We start from the raw sequence: 16,181 nt of genomic DNA, 5'->3' as shown, positions 1-16,181 counted from the left end.
TATTAACGACTCTTTGCGAAAAATTGAAAAAAAAAATCATGTTTCAAAGTAGCGCCAAATCTTAAGAAGTAAAGAAAAATAATATTATTTGTATATAAGTGAAATCCCGTTCCAAGATAAACAGTTTAAAAGAAACGGTATTAATCTAGAACAAATAGTTAGCACGCATCAGTCATTTCTATCAACAGGTGCAGAAATCCATCATCATGGCGAACTTGTTTCTTCAAAATATCGAACTTATTTTTCAAAACGGTGACAAATCTATAGCTGTTTAGTGGAACGGGTGAGGGGGATATCTTGAGGATGGACAGAAGCAAATTCCAACCAGTCTGACATTCTTGTATTGAATTTCTGTTTCAAATCAGAATTCCACTGCACTTGCATAGGAAAAATGAAAAAGAAAATTAAACGAAAGTTATTTACGTATAAACATATCTGTTTATATTGTTGGCTATGTTCTCTACACAGGTTGTAAATGGGAAGAAACTGCGTTGAATACTACATTTGCAAGCAAGAAACGTTATTTGTATTGTACACCATTTCGAAGATAGCACACGGCTCCTTGCTATCGTTAGCCTGAATCCTTCTCAGTTCCCACCTACTCTCTATAGGGTGACAGGTTGTTTGCCGTCACCAATGTTCTCTACACAACGTAAGCCGTACATCGTTAATCCTCTGTGTACTTTCAAAGAGCTTTCAAGCAAAGAGAGAACTAAGCAAGAGTCGATATACCAAATGAGAGGCTGTTTCGAAATTGCGGGAACGTTCTTTCCAAGCCTTGCATTATTTATCAGTGCCTTTGCGTTTGTTGCAAGCGTTTGAGGCGCGTAGCTTGCGAAAGAAGTCATCAAAAGTACGAAACCACGTCGCTCTTGTTTGCTTCCTTCATTTGGATGGTGAGAATTTTTAATGAGATTGCTTTAAGAGATTTTGAAAGCAATGAGTGGTAGCCGTTGAAATAATCACAAATCGTGATCATAGAAAGTTTCCATAGCTGACTTTTCACAACCAGAACTAATCACTCTTTGACCGAAATGATTTTCAGCACTTGGAGCATTTCAACACATCTAGGACTAGGACATCAGTATTTCCCCAAATAATTACACTCTTGCAAGATGCTTTCTTCATTTTCTTAATTTTCTAGATTCTATTTAACGACCTCAACTAATAAATCGATCTGTAGCGTACGAAACTCGTCGGTTTTCGATATGAAGCCTATTGCTCCATCTTGTGTCGACTTAACAAAACATCTGTGCCCCCCTCTTCTACGAGGAATTGCTTCATAGAAATAGGTCGAAGTAACCTTGAACCAACTAATATGCTAACTTCTATCATAGACAGTCCCATCTCAATTGGACCAGAGCTGAAGTCAAGGAAAAGCATCAACAATACCTTTCCCAGTGGCACCCTTACTCCCCCTTCTTTTTCTACCCTGGTCCTGCAACTTTCCACCTTCCATCTCTATATCCAAGTTGTTCCAAAGAACAAATAACTTCGTTTGAAAATCAATTAGTTCAATTACAATGAATAAATCACTAGATCTCAAACCGTCCAAAATTCGATCCAGTCAAACACAACAATTTTCCTAAGATTCAAAACTCACTCAAGAGAAACCAAACCAAACAAATATTTCAGCCTAAGAACCAACAATCACCCTGAAGTATGAACCACAGGTTGAATCAATTTAAAAAAACAAAAACAAAAAAAAAAACTGATCTGGAATCAAACATCATTCCGAGTTCAACTCCACGATTGAACGAGTAATTTGGATCAAGGCCGAATAATCTCTCACATTTCAAACAATGAACACCAGTGTTACCAGTCCAGATAACAGAAGATTTGAGCTCGCGATTTCGATTTTGTTGCAGCTCTAAGAAAATATATACCATGCATATTTATGTGAATCTCTCAAAAGTGATATTACGAATTGCAGCCACTCTTTTAAAATTGTTACTAGTATATAATATAATTATTACTCTATAAATAGTGTTAATGTGATGAAACACAAAAAATTAGTACGCAACGTCACAATTTGCTCTTCAAGATTATTACATTATTAACTAGTGCTGCCATCTACTAGCACTCACCTATCTGTAGCGTTGACTTCTGTGCAATCAGATGTTGAATTTGTCAGCAAAAGAAGTTGAATAACTTGAAATGAAAGTGTCCTTTTATCATGAGGGTCCTCTGTTCAAAGAATCAAGAACTACCTGTAAAGAAATAAAAGATTAGACAGAAAGTTATAAGAAAGCTTCCAAATGTCAGGTTGTATTTGAAAACGAACAAAATATTAAATAAATAATATTAATGTGTTGAGTTTAATTACATTTTATATAAAATGTATCGCGCATCGGGTTACTATTGACGTAACGTAAATTCGGCGCACAAACGCTTTGTTTTGAAATCAATAAATCTGAAAAATATTAAAATCTTATTTTGGGTATTTATTCACCATTCTTAAAAATGTTTTGAAGCAACTAGTCAAAGAATTCGAACCAAAAGTCAAACATACAGGTTTTCAGAGTCGACAAGGCTGAAAAATATCCAATTTGAAGTTAGGATAGCCTACCTGCTATTTAAATACCATCCATAATATAATTGTAAAATGTTTGATTATTAAAATAAGTATAAATTAACTTTTATTCAGCTGCCAAAAAACTCGAATTTAAAGTCAAAAATTACGTTTTTCAGGGTAGAGAAATGAGAAAAGGAGCCCATTTTAGAATCAGTCTTGAATATCTACCATTTTCCAAAATTTAGTTTCTTTTTTTTACAATTCCAATTTTGGGAGACTGAACAAAGGGTACGAATTTGTCACAACGCACAGTGGGACAGATGGGCGCAAAACCTGACATGAAATAGGAAAATGAAAATCACCTAGAGCTAATACCGTATATTGTTACAAGCAGGAGAAGACCTGCTCGAACATGTCCTAGCGTGTCGCGTCGCTCACAATGCCGTGTTCTGTGTTACATGCCTTAGTTCACGTGAGTTGTCAGTGGCGATCGCATGCGTTGTGTAGTACCTCCACTGCACTCCTTACTTTGTAGTGTGTGTCTGTGACGGCGTGTTGTAAGAATCGGAACCTTTATTGACGGTGGGCCAACTGCACGTATGTAACGGTAGTTTAGTAGTAAGAAACACAGAATGACATAAAAGACGTAAAAATAGACAAGCAAAGAAAAGGCGGGCGAAAAGATCGATCGTTTTAGTTATGTTCCAAGCAAGTCCAAGCTTCGATTCTGCATTCTTTATAATCAGAATTCCTTCCAATTTATGGTGCTGTTGTTTCTTTCTGCTACTTCTTGCTACTTCCAGCGCTGGGATGAATTTTGTGTAGGGTATGTAACCCAGTTCGAAAGCTTAAAGTACGGCGGTATTCATTCGAAATCTTTGTTCGTTGCAGGTACGATGGCAACTATTATTTCTATCAAGAGCTCGTAGATATAATGAACAGATGTGAAAGTGGGAAAATGGAAGAGAAATTGGAATTACTGACGGAAGAAATTCAGAAACGAACGAAATATGGCCCAGAAAATTTTCGTTTGTTGAAGCAACAGTTATCATATTTTAAGTCACAGTACAAATTTCGCTGGAGAAATTTGAAAAGGGTAACAAGGAGTGGTTGGATAATGCCATTCCATTCAGTATGTATTCAGGAGGAAAACGTGGTCGCCCGGAAATGCCGTTCCACGCGTGTTCGGAACGTACAAAACGGTTGAAAACGAAACACTTAAGGGAATCCACATCAGTATCCATGCTAAAGTACGCCACCCAGATGAGTTTACGAACCGAGGGACAATCACAGGCTTCGAAACTGCTGAAGGAAATGACAGCGAGCGCCACACGTGCTAGCAAATACAGGAGGGCTTACCGAAAATCTCTGGAACAGCCTAACCTGATGTCAGGTGAAGATGCTCTAGCTGTTGTGGTCGAGGCCAAATTATCGAGACATCAATATAACGTCATAAGAACAAGTACTGAAAAGCTGAAAAGAAGCTCTGTTATCCCAAGAATATAGAAGTGACCGATCAACAGTGAGTTGATTATCTCAAAAGACCTATGAATGCACTTTGCAACATATCACTCAATTGCCCGATTATAAATATGGTGCTTACAAACCCTGTCTATTATTTTTTGAATTTATGCCAGTTTTCAGTAGCTCTTGCCCCACTGTGCAGCGTTATAATTCGACCTGTGTTATAACTGGTGCATGTTATAACGTAGTTTTGCATTAATTTAATTCATTGGCAGTACAAAATAGGTATTGTGAAGAGTGTTTTGGAGGGGACAACTGAAATGTGACATTATAGTAGTATTTAATATTGGCTGGCAACACTATCAGTTCAGAATTTTGTCTGCAGAAGATGCAAAATGTTCCCAAGAAATGACAAAATCTCATGAAAATCAAATCACATGGAGTAAAGTGGCAGTCGATAAGCACTTTTAAAATATCTAAGTGAACGAGGTTTCAACAGGGGCGGCTTAAGGGCTGGCGACTCAGTCGACTCCCAGGGCGCCGCCCTCGAGGAGGCGCCAAAAAGTTGAATCCCCATTGATTAGTGCTAAAACCTAATTTCTTATTATATCAGCGTGACTATTTGTTTGTTTCTTTGAGTTTATTTTTATGTCCACTCTATGCAAAGAAAAGCCAATTGGAGCTGGGCCTACAGTTTGAAATTGGATTCAAATCACTATGTGCCTCTACCTGGTGCGTGGCTATTTATTTTGTAAAGAGTTGGATTTATTGTTGACAAGTATTAACAGTAACAAATAAAGTATTTTTATAATAAGGGTATTTTTCGTCATTAAAACCGTAATACATAACATAGTCATGTTTGTGTTGGAGGACGATAGAAAGTAGGAAGAGTAGGGTAGAAAGACAAAGGGGGTGGGAATTTTATATTGAGCCGCCTCTGGGTTTCAAAACGTGGTGAAAACCGGTGTAAAAATATTTTATATGTTTTATGTTATAAATGATGTTTATAACAAGACTTTGATGTTGTACACCATCAACTCCTCTTCCCTCTTGGTTATGCAGGACTTGGAATACAGAACTACGTTAATTTGTTCTTGCTACACAGTACATGAAAACGTCGCAATCAGCGATGACAAAAAATATGTTTTATTGTAGCATTTGTTATAAGAGAAAATTAACAAATCTCTTACATAACACATTTGTTACGAACTTCCCAATTAGTGAATACAAAATTTTACATGTTACAAAAAATAAGTATGCAATTTCTGTTGTGTGTTTCAAATGTGAAGTAATAACTTTCTTTAATATTATAAGGTAGGCGAGCCAAAGGTTCCCATTACGAAAATCATATTAGTATTTAACGCGGATAAAAATTGCACTACATTAATATAGCCAGTCCCCCTCAGGTGCACCAAGCAGAAAAAGAAATGTCTCGGGCTGCCAGCAGCCATTTTATTTAAGTTATTGTGGAACCCCTGGCGTCGTAGGGACTGTGCAGACCAGTCCTCCACGAAGGTCGGATATTCGTCGCTACTGTATACAATAATGCATGTCAACAACCAACATTTTCTCTAATAAGATGTAGAAACGTGAATAAACATGACTAATTATATTTTCTTGAGCAAAAGCATCATTTTCTAAGCCAACTATAAGCCGTGGGCCACCTTGAGAATAGATGTAGCCGTTTTGCAATTCAACGTTTTTTTTTTTTTTTTTTTTTTTTTAAAGTTACAAGCAGTTACAAAATATCAATTTGGTACACGTTGTTAATTAGTTATAGGAGTTGTTTCTTCTAATTTCAGAAGTTTATCTCTCATTAGAGATTTGAAAATTTCCCTAGAAGCTTAACTAGGGCCACCTTTGATTCACATACCTTACAATATTGTAGGTTTTTACTCTAAAAGCAAAGGCATTACAATCAAAAAGTATATTTTAGCACCCGAGCGCCATCTGATAATTCTAGTAACTAATGACGAAGACATTTGAGAATCTTGTACACAGATTCATGAAAGAATACTCCTGTGCAGATAAATGTCTTTGTTACTTTCCAAACGACGCGAGAAGATATCGAAATGCATCGCTAGCATCTTATCTTTCTGTGTAAAGGTGAGTAAGAACTGGGGGGAAAAAGAAAAAGCTGTGGAAGGAAAACGAACAAAGCACAAAAGAAGCTGTCAATCTTTGAACCCGATCCCTTCTTTTCCTAATCGTGTTTCTTGAAAGAAGGATGAAGTTGAGAATTGAAGCTTTTTCTTGCCCCTTGAGAGGAAAAAGGAACGGGTAGCTTTGATCCTGCAGACGAAAATAATTCCAGTTGACAGATGTTAAAACAAAATTCCAAAGATCTCTGCAAACTGAAGGAAATCTTTCTTTTTAAAAAAGTTTCAAGGTTTATTTATAGCAACGCGGCAGAATGAAAGGATGTTTGGGTAACATAAGGAGTTCGTGTTCCTTCTGCAACGGTAAAAAGCAAGTATAATATAGAGTTTGAAAGTGTTATCAGGGTCCAGTAGTAACGTGTAGATATTTATTTTTTCCTTTGAAGACACAGAAAGAACGAGTGCATAAAAATCTCTATTAGCAAAAATATTTCGCTTTTGTAAAGTACTTAGAGCTATTTTAAATATGACTGTCTCTGCCTCCGCACTATGTTACGATCCAAAGGAAAAGTCTGGGGATCGTGCTGTCCAAAAATATTGTGAATTAAGTCACCTTGAAACATATTGGCAGAATAAAAATCTCTAGAAAGTTGTGTTATTATCTGAATGCACTTTATGTAGACCTCTTTGTGTAAAATTCATACAGACATAGTTTAGACAGCTTGTCGAATAAAAATCAAATCTCATTCCTGGATCCGCCTGTGCACAATACCTGAATAGCGATCCTAATAATGTATCGAGGAAATAAAGTCCGAACCTACTGGGTCATAAAATTACGCTCTGTCTCGGGGAATCTCTGAAAGCAAGCGCACAAAAACAAGTCCTCTACGCAAGGAAGGTGTCGAGAGAGCTCAGCCAATGAACGCATGAGAGGGGAGAACGCGGATGCAGCTACCAGCAGTTTGCGCGCTGCTTTGCTCCGTCCATTTGCTTTCTCCCCTCCTCTACCGTTGTGTGTGTCCATGCACCACAGATTATCGGGACAGGGTGTAGTTTAGTTTAGAATTAGTCTCGCTTAAGTTATAGTGCTTTTTCACGTTTTTGACTCCTACGTTCCGACCGATTCTTGGAAAGGGGAAAGAAGGTCATGGAAAAGCTAATTGGATTCTGAGCAAATGTGCCCTAACTGCTGTCTTTTTTTTTTCCAACTACAACGTACGCGTGAAGTCTGACGGCTATCTTCTCCCACAGGAACGAAACTTGCGGAAGAAAAAAGAAATGGAAACTGAATTCGGTTTCTAACTTAACCTCAAGACACTTATTGATTCTTTGAGAAGGATAAGAAGCGAATTCAGAACGCGTTTCCCAGTCATGCCTTTTAAGCTCAGTTTTTGCGTCATGTAATTTCAGTTTCTGATAGAGCTATGCAGATAATGCTAAATAGTACAACAACGAAGCCATAAAATCAGTCATATATAGAATATAAAAGTAAATTACATCATTTTAAATAGGTTCTATACCCGGTGGAGGCACATTGCACAATCGTTCGGATTCCACTTTAAACAGTAGGCACAGTCCCGATTAGCCTATATGCGCATAAAACGGACATATAACAAAACTTTACATTTTAAATAGAATTCTCATTTATACGTCTGATCACTACAAGGAAAAATAAGCAATAGATTTCTATCTTCATATTACTGAGTAAAAAATCGATACAATCAATACACAGTAATTTTCAATTGTTTTCCTACTGCATACAATTAGCTACTACAACTTTGTGCGCATCTGTGTGCGTTAATATTAATATGCAGGTGTGTGTGTGCGTGTGTGTATGCGTGCGTGAAAATAGGCAAGCCTCAGCGATCACAGAAAAGAGAAGAATGGAGTTCCTCTTTAAATGAAGTATTCAAGGTAAGAAGTTTATTATATATCACATTTATTTCCGTCTGTAGACCTACATAAATATGTCACAATATTGTACTAAATTTCATAAATAAGCGCAAAATACTTGAAAACCTTTCCTTACTGTGTTTTAAATTATACATTTTCATAATATTTATGAGGTATGAATTTTTAATCACAATGTCCCATCACTTCAAAATAAAAATAAAAATTACCATAAAGAGCCCTCCCCCCTTTTTTGTCCATTTGAACATTATGATATGGTGAAGTAGCTCAGGTTTAGAACCCAGTATATGCCAGTGATAACAATCATTTAATACATGATTATTATTACAAATATTACAAAATATTGAAACAAATAAGTACCTATATTCTCACACTGAGAGCGGTTATTTTAATTGGATAAAGAAAGATTAACATTATACATGTTGGCAAGCTTTTTTTCCTCGAAGCATCCACAATTTACACGTGATCTTATGGAACTTTGGTTCGTTGTGACAGCTTATTTCTGAATGGGGCTTAATATGTTTCACACGGTAAAGTGGATTGGATGTTAAAGTGACATGTATACATTTGTAAATTGAGCGCAGACAATCCAAATGAATGTAGACGTCTACAGTAACTTTCGTCCCTTCATGTCGCTTTAGCGCGGATCTTATTTTAGTTTTTTATTCGATTTATACTTTATACTCGACAGTTGGGACGAATGATATCAGATGAAATCGTTATAAGGACACGTGAGCTTGACGGGACTAACAAAGAATCTTCTATGTACAGAGATTGATTGGTTTAGCTTATTTTACTTCGCTTTTCCGCCTCTTGTGGAGGATGAATGGTGATATGATGAAATGGATGAAGGAACAAGCACAAATATACAGGTACGACACAAGACGAGCCTCACGGAGGATTATACTGGCCGTGAGTCCAGACGCCAGAGCCTCGTTAGTCTCTCAAATGTAGTCCATGGTTTACTACGTGGAAGTATGGTTGACATTTGGGTGACTTCAGAAAGGGTCACCTCTTACATCCATAAATAGGTACCTGTACGGAACGACAGTAAAAACTCCAAGTATCTATACTCTGTCTCGGGAATCTGCGGACCAAGGCCGCGCATAACGGAAGGGAAGGGGAGATAGCGAGTCGGCGGAGCAAAGCAGTGCGCGCTGTTGCAAACGGCTGGTAGCTGCACCCACTTCTCCTCTCACGAGCTCATTGGTCGAGCCCTCTCGAGTCGCTACTTGTGCAGACTTGTTTCCGTTCGCTCGCTCCAGAGATTCCCGGGTTAGAGTGTATGTAGAATCTTAAGAGAAAAATGGAGGCTGCTTCATGCACGTTGTCAGTAAAAGCTTAGCAAAACCCAACCAATACATCAGAGTTAGTTGTTGAGGACATAGACGGATTTAGCTGGAGGGGCACGTGCCTCTCCCAATAATGAGAAGTAAGAATTAGAAAAAGTATAGACAAAATGTTTTAGAAATCCCTTTCCAGATAATAGAAGGATAAAACAAAGTATAGTACAAATACATCCATCTGGGCTAGATTTACCAGACGCCTAAATAAAATGACGCCGGAAATCGAATCCGGGGTTTGTTGGTTACAGGGCAATAACGTTAACTGGTTAGGCTAACTGATGACACAAAGCGAGAGTTTACTACATCAAATATTCCCAATGTTTGTGACAGGTTCTCCTGAGGCAATGAATAGTCAAGCGTATGTCTACATCTCTGTACTGATAATTAATCATGCCTCCCCGATGGCGTAGTGGTAGCGTCGTCGCCTTGTAATCAAGGGGTTCCGGGTTCGATACCCGGTGGAGGCACATAGTGGTTCGGATCCCACTTTAAAAAACAACTGTAGGTCCAGTCCCAATTAGTCTTTCTGTGCACAAAGTGGACTTAAAACACCAACGCAAACAATCATGGTAATTAATCAAGGGTTCTGGGTTAGTTTTCTGGTGGAGGTACAATCACGGACACTTCTGGTGTCATTCATTTTCAATGGAATCGTTACAACCCAGAACTGTCCATGACTGTACATGTACAGTGGTTGGGATTCTACTTTGAAAGTCCAGTCCTGAGTCGACTAGTTTATCTAACCACAAATTGGATCTATAACGGACCCTTGGGATTGTCTTCATGTGAATTTGATATCTATTGTAGGCTATTTTTAACATCTAGGAAATTCTGCACATTATATTTCCAATGTTACATCTCATGTGCTTACACATTTTGTGCCCCTCCCTGAAAAAAAAAAATTCTAGATCCGCCTATGATCGAGGAGATAGATTTTAAAATTAAAAGTACCAATATTGGAGCAGTTTCCGATTATCTGTTGTTTAATTACTGACCATGAGTTCATTAATAGTGTGAGACGATAAATCATATGGAATTCCACACTATACATAAAGTGCGAGAAGAAGAATAAGTTACGTTACAGTAAAAACACTACTACCGGATTAAAAATCATTAATACTCGAGTTTAGGTTCCAATTAAAAATTAACCAGTAGGCCTACATATAAACGAGTTATATCAAAAATTTAGCATATTCAATTCTGTTAATCTCTGGTAACAAACAATATTTTTTCGAGTATACCTTCTATTTTTTTATGGTCGTGAGAACAAAAAAAGCTATTTTTAAAAAAAGTTTTGCAAACGTGCGTTCTCAGTGCCAGTCCGCAGTTTCCACGGTTCAACGAACATCGCTGTGTGCTATGTTGCAACGTTCCACGTACATCTTTACATTGATAAGAACGGCTTTTTTGACCAATTTTAAAAATCTGAAAATTAAGAATTGTGATTAACACCTTTCTGCCTGCGTCGTATGAAAAAGTCATCACGATCGGACCACCCAATTTTTATTTCTAGAATTTCAAAGAGAACTATCGTTTGCGAAACTAAAAACACGGCTGTATTTTGTTGTAGTAGTGTGTTTGGTACTATTATTGGCGCGATAAATGATGAGCCCCCCTCAGGCAGATTTGGCTACACTTAAAACTAGCTCAAGATGTGCATATGAGCTTATTGCTCAAGTGTGGTACTCTGTCTAATCCAAGATTTTTGTAAAAATGCCCTCGGGAATTTCCCGTGAAATGATGAGCCCTCTCAGATTGATTTGCCTACACTTACAAAAGCCACATCTGTCAGATTGTTGTCCATAAGCTTGTCAAAAATATGCCCCTCTTGATAATTTTTTTGGCTACACTTAAAACAGCCAAAAAGCCACCCACCCACCCACCCACACACACACACACACACACACACACACACACACACACACACACACACACATGTTTACTTCTGGTTTATTTCTATTGCATCATGTTGTGCAACAAATTATTACCCAATATTATGCAACAAATTATGATGCAAAAGCTCTTGCATCATGTTGTGCAACAAATTATTACCCAATATTATGCAACAAATTATGATGCAAAAGCTCTTGCATCATGTTGTGCAACAAATTATTACCCAATATTATGCAACAAATTATGATGCAAAAGCTTTTGCATTATGTTGTGCAACAAATTATTACCCAATATTATGCAACAAGTTATGATGCAAGAGCTTTTGCATTACATATCAGTTAGTATTGTGAGAGTGGCTGAGGAGTACAGATGTGTTGTCGCATTGCTCCTCATACAGGTCTGATATTTGACACATTTTGCTTGTTTGTTGTAATCCACTCATATTTAGAGTCAGGTTTATATCTGCCCCAGTTTGTTATACATGATACATGGTATTAGGTCATTGCCTTTCTAGGACATGCCTGTGTAGACATGCATTTGTGCTAGGGCAGTGCTTCTGTACTTATTCTACCTTTGTGCATGTAGGCTATCAGCTTTATACAACCTGTCATAGGTTTATTAAGTATAGAGTTTTGATTTGAATCCCAAGAAATTTTATATAAATACCAAAGCCAAAAATATTAACACACATACACACACACACACTAAGTATACAAACCACACTGCTGAACCCAACTGATATTTTTTATTAAGTATAGAGTTTTGATTTGAACCCCAATAAATTTTATATAATAAACAACAAACATGCCAAATCAAAAATATTGTAATCAATGCAATAAAAATATATCCAGCCCCAACTGGGCCAGGCACCAAAGGAATTGTAATCCAGACAAATACAGAACTCCCACTAAAATATGCCCTAAATGCCATAGAAAATATAGCATGGAATATTTCACATATAAACATATAGATACTTGTTCTGCACAGTCATCAACATTGCCCCCACAACCATCTACATCTGGTCTGAAAAGGAAGCATGAAACACCTGTTAATGCTAGAGCAGCAAAGCAGCCACGCTATGAACCCATCCATAGCAGTTTTGCTGGCCAACTTAGGGATTACCGGTTTGTATCAGAGCAAAAATGTGATATTAAGAATTTTTTGAACAGTATAAATCCTGATGTGCAGGCAATTCTAAATGCACAAAATGGCTTTTATAAGCTGTCCCTCAAATTGTTTACACAATATAAGAAAGCAAATGGCACAAAATTTACACAGCCCCACATAACAGAAACTGTAGCTATATATTCAAATACAAATTCAGACAAAATAATAAGCAGTTTGATAGATCAATTGAATATTAAACACTCTGAATTTGCAGCAAAAGAATCAGGATGGAGCCTATGCGGAACTCCACACAAGTTATATATTAATATTTCTGAATTCAGCCCATTACAAGGATCTACATATCTGCCATTACCTGCCAATATTAAAAACAAAATAGAAACATAGAAAATAATGATGAGAAATGCTTTTTGTGGTGTATTTTAGCTGCTTTGTATCCAGTTTTAAGGGATCCTGAGAGAATAAGTTATTATATACAGCATGAACATGATTTTGATGAAGCAATGGAGGGCTTAGAATATCCAATGTCTGTTCAGAATATTGATAAATTTGAAAGAAAGGCCAGGGATATCAATGGTAAACAATTATCTATTAATGTTTTTATTTGTTCTACTGGCCGTGGCAATTGCTTGATAGCACCTCTCAGAATCAGTACACTTGATGATGATTCTGCTGTTCTGATTGATCTGCTCTTAATTGAAGGGGATGACACACACCATTACACTCTGATACACAGTCTTGAAGCTTTAGTTAGAAAACAACAAGGCAAATCCAATACAATATTCAAGTTGTGCAGAAGATGTTTGACTGTATTTGATGGTAGAAAAATGGTGAATGGGGTTCGGGAAGTGAATGCAGAAATTGCTAACAACAAGTTAATTGAACATTTAAAATACTGTGGCAACCATAAACCTGTTCATATGGTGATGCCTAATCCAAGTGAAAATGCCAAATTCAAAAAATTTGAAGACTTGTTGGAACACCCAGCATATATAGTCTGTGATTTTGAATCAAACCTCAAACACCTTGCATTCTGCAGCCCAGATCCTGATGAATCTTCAATTACATCATACCAGTTACATGAACCTTCTAGTTTTTATTATGTTGTTGTACAGGATGGTGTTGTTAGTGAAGAATATTTATACATGGGACCAGATGCCATCAAAAAATTTGCACATAGAATAGAAAATGAGTGCCATGACATAGCATCTAATGTCTTATTAAAATCAAAACCCATGTTGCCTTTAACAAAGGATCAGATTGAAGATTTCAACAATGCAGAAAAAAGCCCGGTATGTGATTCTGAATTTTCAGATACAAATATCAAGGTGAAACACCATTCTCATACAGATGGTAAATTCTTAATGGCCCTGTGTAATAGCTGTAATATTAAGATCCAGAGACCAAAATTTGTCCCTATATTTTGCCATGGAGCATCCAATTATGATTTCCATCATTTGATCAGGTACGAGGGGTTTGACAAGCAGAATTTAAATATTTTAGCAGAAAATAATGAGAAATATATAGCTATTAGCAAAATAATTAAAGTTAATGGTGTTCCCATTCACTTAAGATTTCTTGATTCCTACAGAATTCTGTCTGCTAGCCTGGCTACACTGGCCAGTCAATTATCTGATGATCAATTCAAAATCACATGTGCTTTGTTTCCAAATCAGGACCTGAAATTAATTAGGCGGAAGGGTGTATATCCATATGACTATGTTACAGATTTTTCTAAATTTGATGAGTGTGCTCTGCCACCACAACAAGAGTTTTACAGCAAACTCAGAGCATCTGGAATCACTGATGATGATTATCACCATGCTCAGTTGATGTGGAACAATTTAAAATGCCAGACATTTGGTGATTATCACAAGGCATATTTAAAACTTGATGTCACTCTCTTAGCTGATATACTTCAGGCATTTAGAAAATCTTCCATGGAAAATTATAAGCTGGATCCAATGTATTTTTACAGTGCACCAGGCCTAGCATGGTCTGCAATGTTTTTAAACACTAAAATGCAATTGGATCTAATCCAAGATCAAGACATGTATCTGTTTATGGAGCAATGTATAAGAGCAGGCATGGTGCAATGTGTCTCAGAGATATGCCAGAGCTAACAACAAATATATTCCTGATTATGATCCAGCACTGCCATCAAATTATATACTGTATGTGGATGCCAACAGCCTATATGGTTATGCTATGATGGATAAATTGCCATATGCAGGGCTTGAGTGGGTTGAAGATTTCAATATTGAAGATCTTCATGATTTTGATGACAGTAACTATGGCCTGTTCTTAGAGGTTGATCTGACAATTCCTGATGATTTACACAACAAATTTTCTGATCTGCCTCCAATTCCTGAGGTTGAGTGTTCACCTGGCTCTAAACAGAAGAAATTGATGATGACTCTAGAGCCAAAACAGGATTATGTCATATATTACAAAAACCTCCAGTTCCTGATGCATCATGGTGTTCAAGTGACCAAAGTTGGAAAAGTTTTGAGGTTCAGGCACTCAAGATGGTTGAAGCCATATATTGATACAAACACAGAGCTTCGAACATCTGCAATGAGCCAATTTGATAAGACCTTGTTTAAATTAATGGTCAATTCAGTGTATGGCAAAACCATAGAAAATGTCAGAAAACATACTGATGTTAAATTAATTACTGACCCCAGCCTGAGCAAAAAATTGATTGCAAAGCCTAATTTCAACTACAGAAGAATTTATGATGAACATATGGCACTTTTTAATATGAAAAAACAAAGATTAAGTTTGATAAGCCTATTTATGTAGGGGCTGTGATATTGGAATTGGCCAAATTACACATGCTGGAGCTCTATTATGATGTGTTGAAGCCTTTTTATAAGGATCGTGTAAAACTGATGTACATGGACAAAGATAGTTTTATTCTTAATATTCAAACAGAAGATGTTTATCAAGATATATCACAGCCTGCATTGCTTGAATATTTTGATACCAGTGAACATACAAAGATTCAACCCCACAACAAAAAGGTGCCTGGCAAGTTAAAAGATGAGACACTTGGTGATGTTATTGTGGCATTTGCTGGGTTAAGGGCCAAGATGTACAGTTTTGAAACATGTAGTGGTGTTGTTGCCAAAAAGGCCAAGGGCATCGGCAGAGTAACTGTTGACAAAGAGCTTGAATTTGAAGATTACAAAAATTGTCTCAAATCATGTAGCACAATTAGAACAACAGAATGCAGAATTCAGAGTGTGGATCACTTGTTGACTACAAATGTTGTAAAAAAAGTGGCTCTGGACCCACATGATGATAAGAGATGCATTTTGTCATGTGGCATGCATACTCTACCATGGGGTCATTGTGATTTGAAAAGTGGGAATCAATGACCAATTACAGAGCATGATTTGAAATAAATAAACATGCCCATGAACTTATTTGGGTTCAAAAAACAGGCTATTATGGACCTGCCAACACCAGCACCCTCTTCTGATATAATATCTAAACTAAGTGCTTTGTTAATTATTCATCTGAACAGCATACTTACAGATGTTGATGATAAAACAGGTAAAACATTGTACATATTTAACAATAATTTAAATCACTACCAATTACCTGTAGGTGGTCAATTACAATTTATTACAACCCCCGAGGGTAATGTCAAGATTTCAATAGGGAGAAATATTTATAGAATTAAGCACTCAAACATGGTTTCTGGCACTGTATATACTGTTTCTGCTGGTGACTGCTTATATATTGAGGTCCCGGGATCCTATGACAAGCTTATACCTTTTTTTATAGAATTAAGAATTAGATATTCAATAATAAATAACC

General features: G+C 36.9%; 1 protein-coding gene across 1 annotated transcript in view; it reads right to left on the bottom strand.

Moving 5' to 3' along the window:
- Positions 1-16,181, bottom strand: part of Sytalpha (Synaptotagmin alpha) — a 320,680-nt gene that overhangs the window by 179,568 nt on the left and 124,931 nt on the right. The window contains exon 3 of the mRNA XM_083138489.1: positions 2,088-2,210. The gene's annotated coding sequence lies outside the window, so the exon portion shown is untranslated. The remainder of the gene's footprint in view (positions 1-2,087; positions 2,211-16,181) is intronic.

This window comes from Lepisma saccharinum, chromosome 1 (assembly GCF_977018435.1).
Source record: "Lepisma saccharinum chromosome 1, izLepSacc3.1, whole genome shotgun sequence".
Lineage (NCBI taxonomy): Eukaryota > Metazoa > Arthropoda > Insecta > Zygentoma > Lepismatidae > Lepisma > Lepisma saccharinum.
This window is presented reverse-complemented; position numbering and strand designations above follow the sequence as displayed.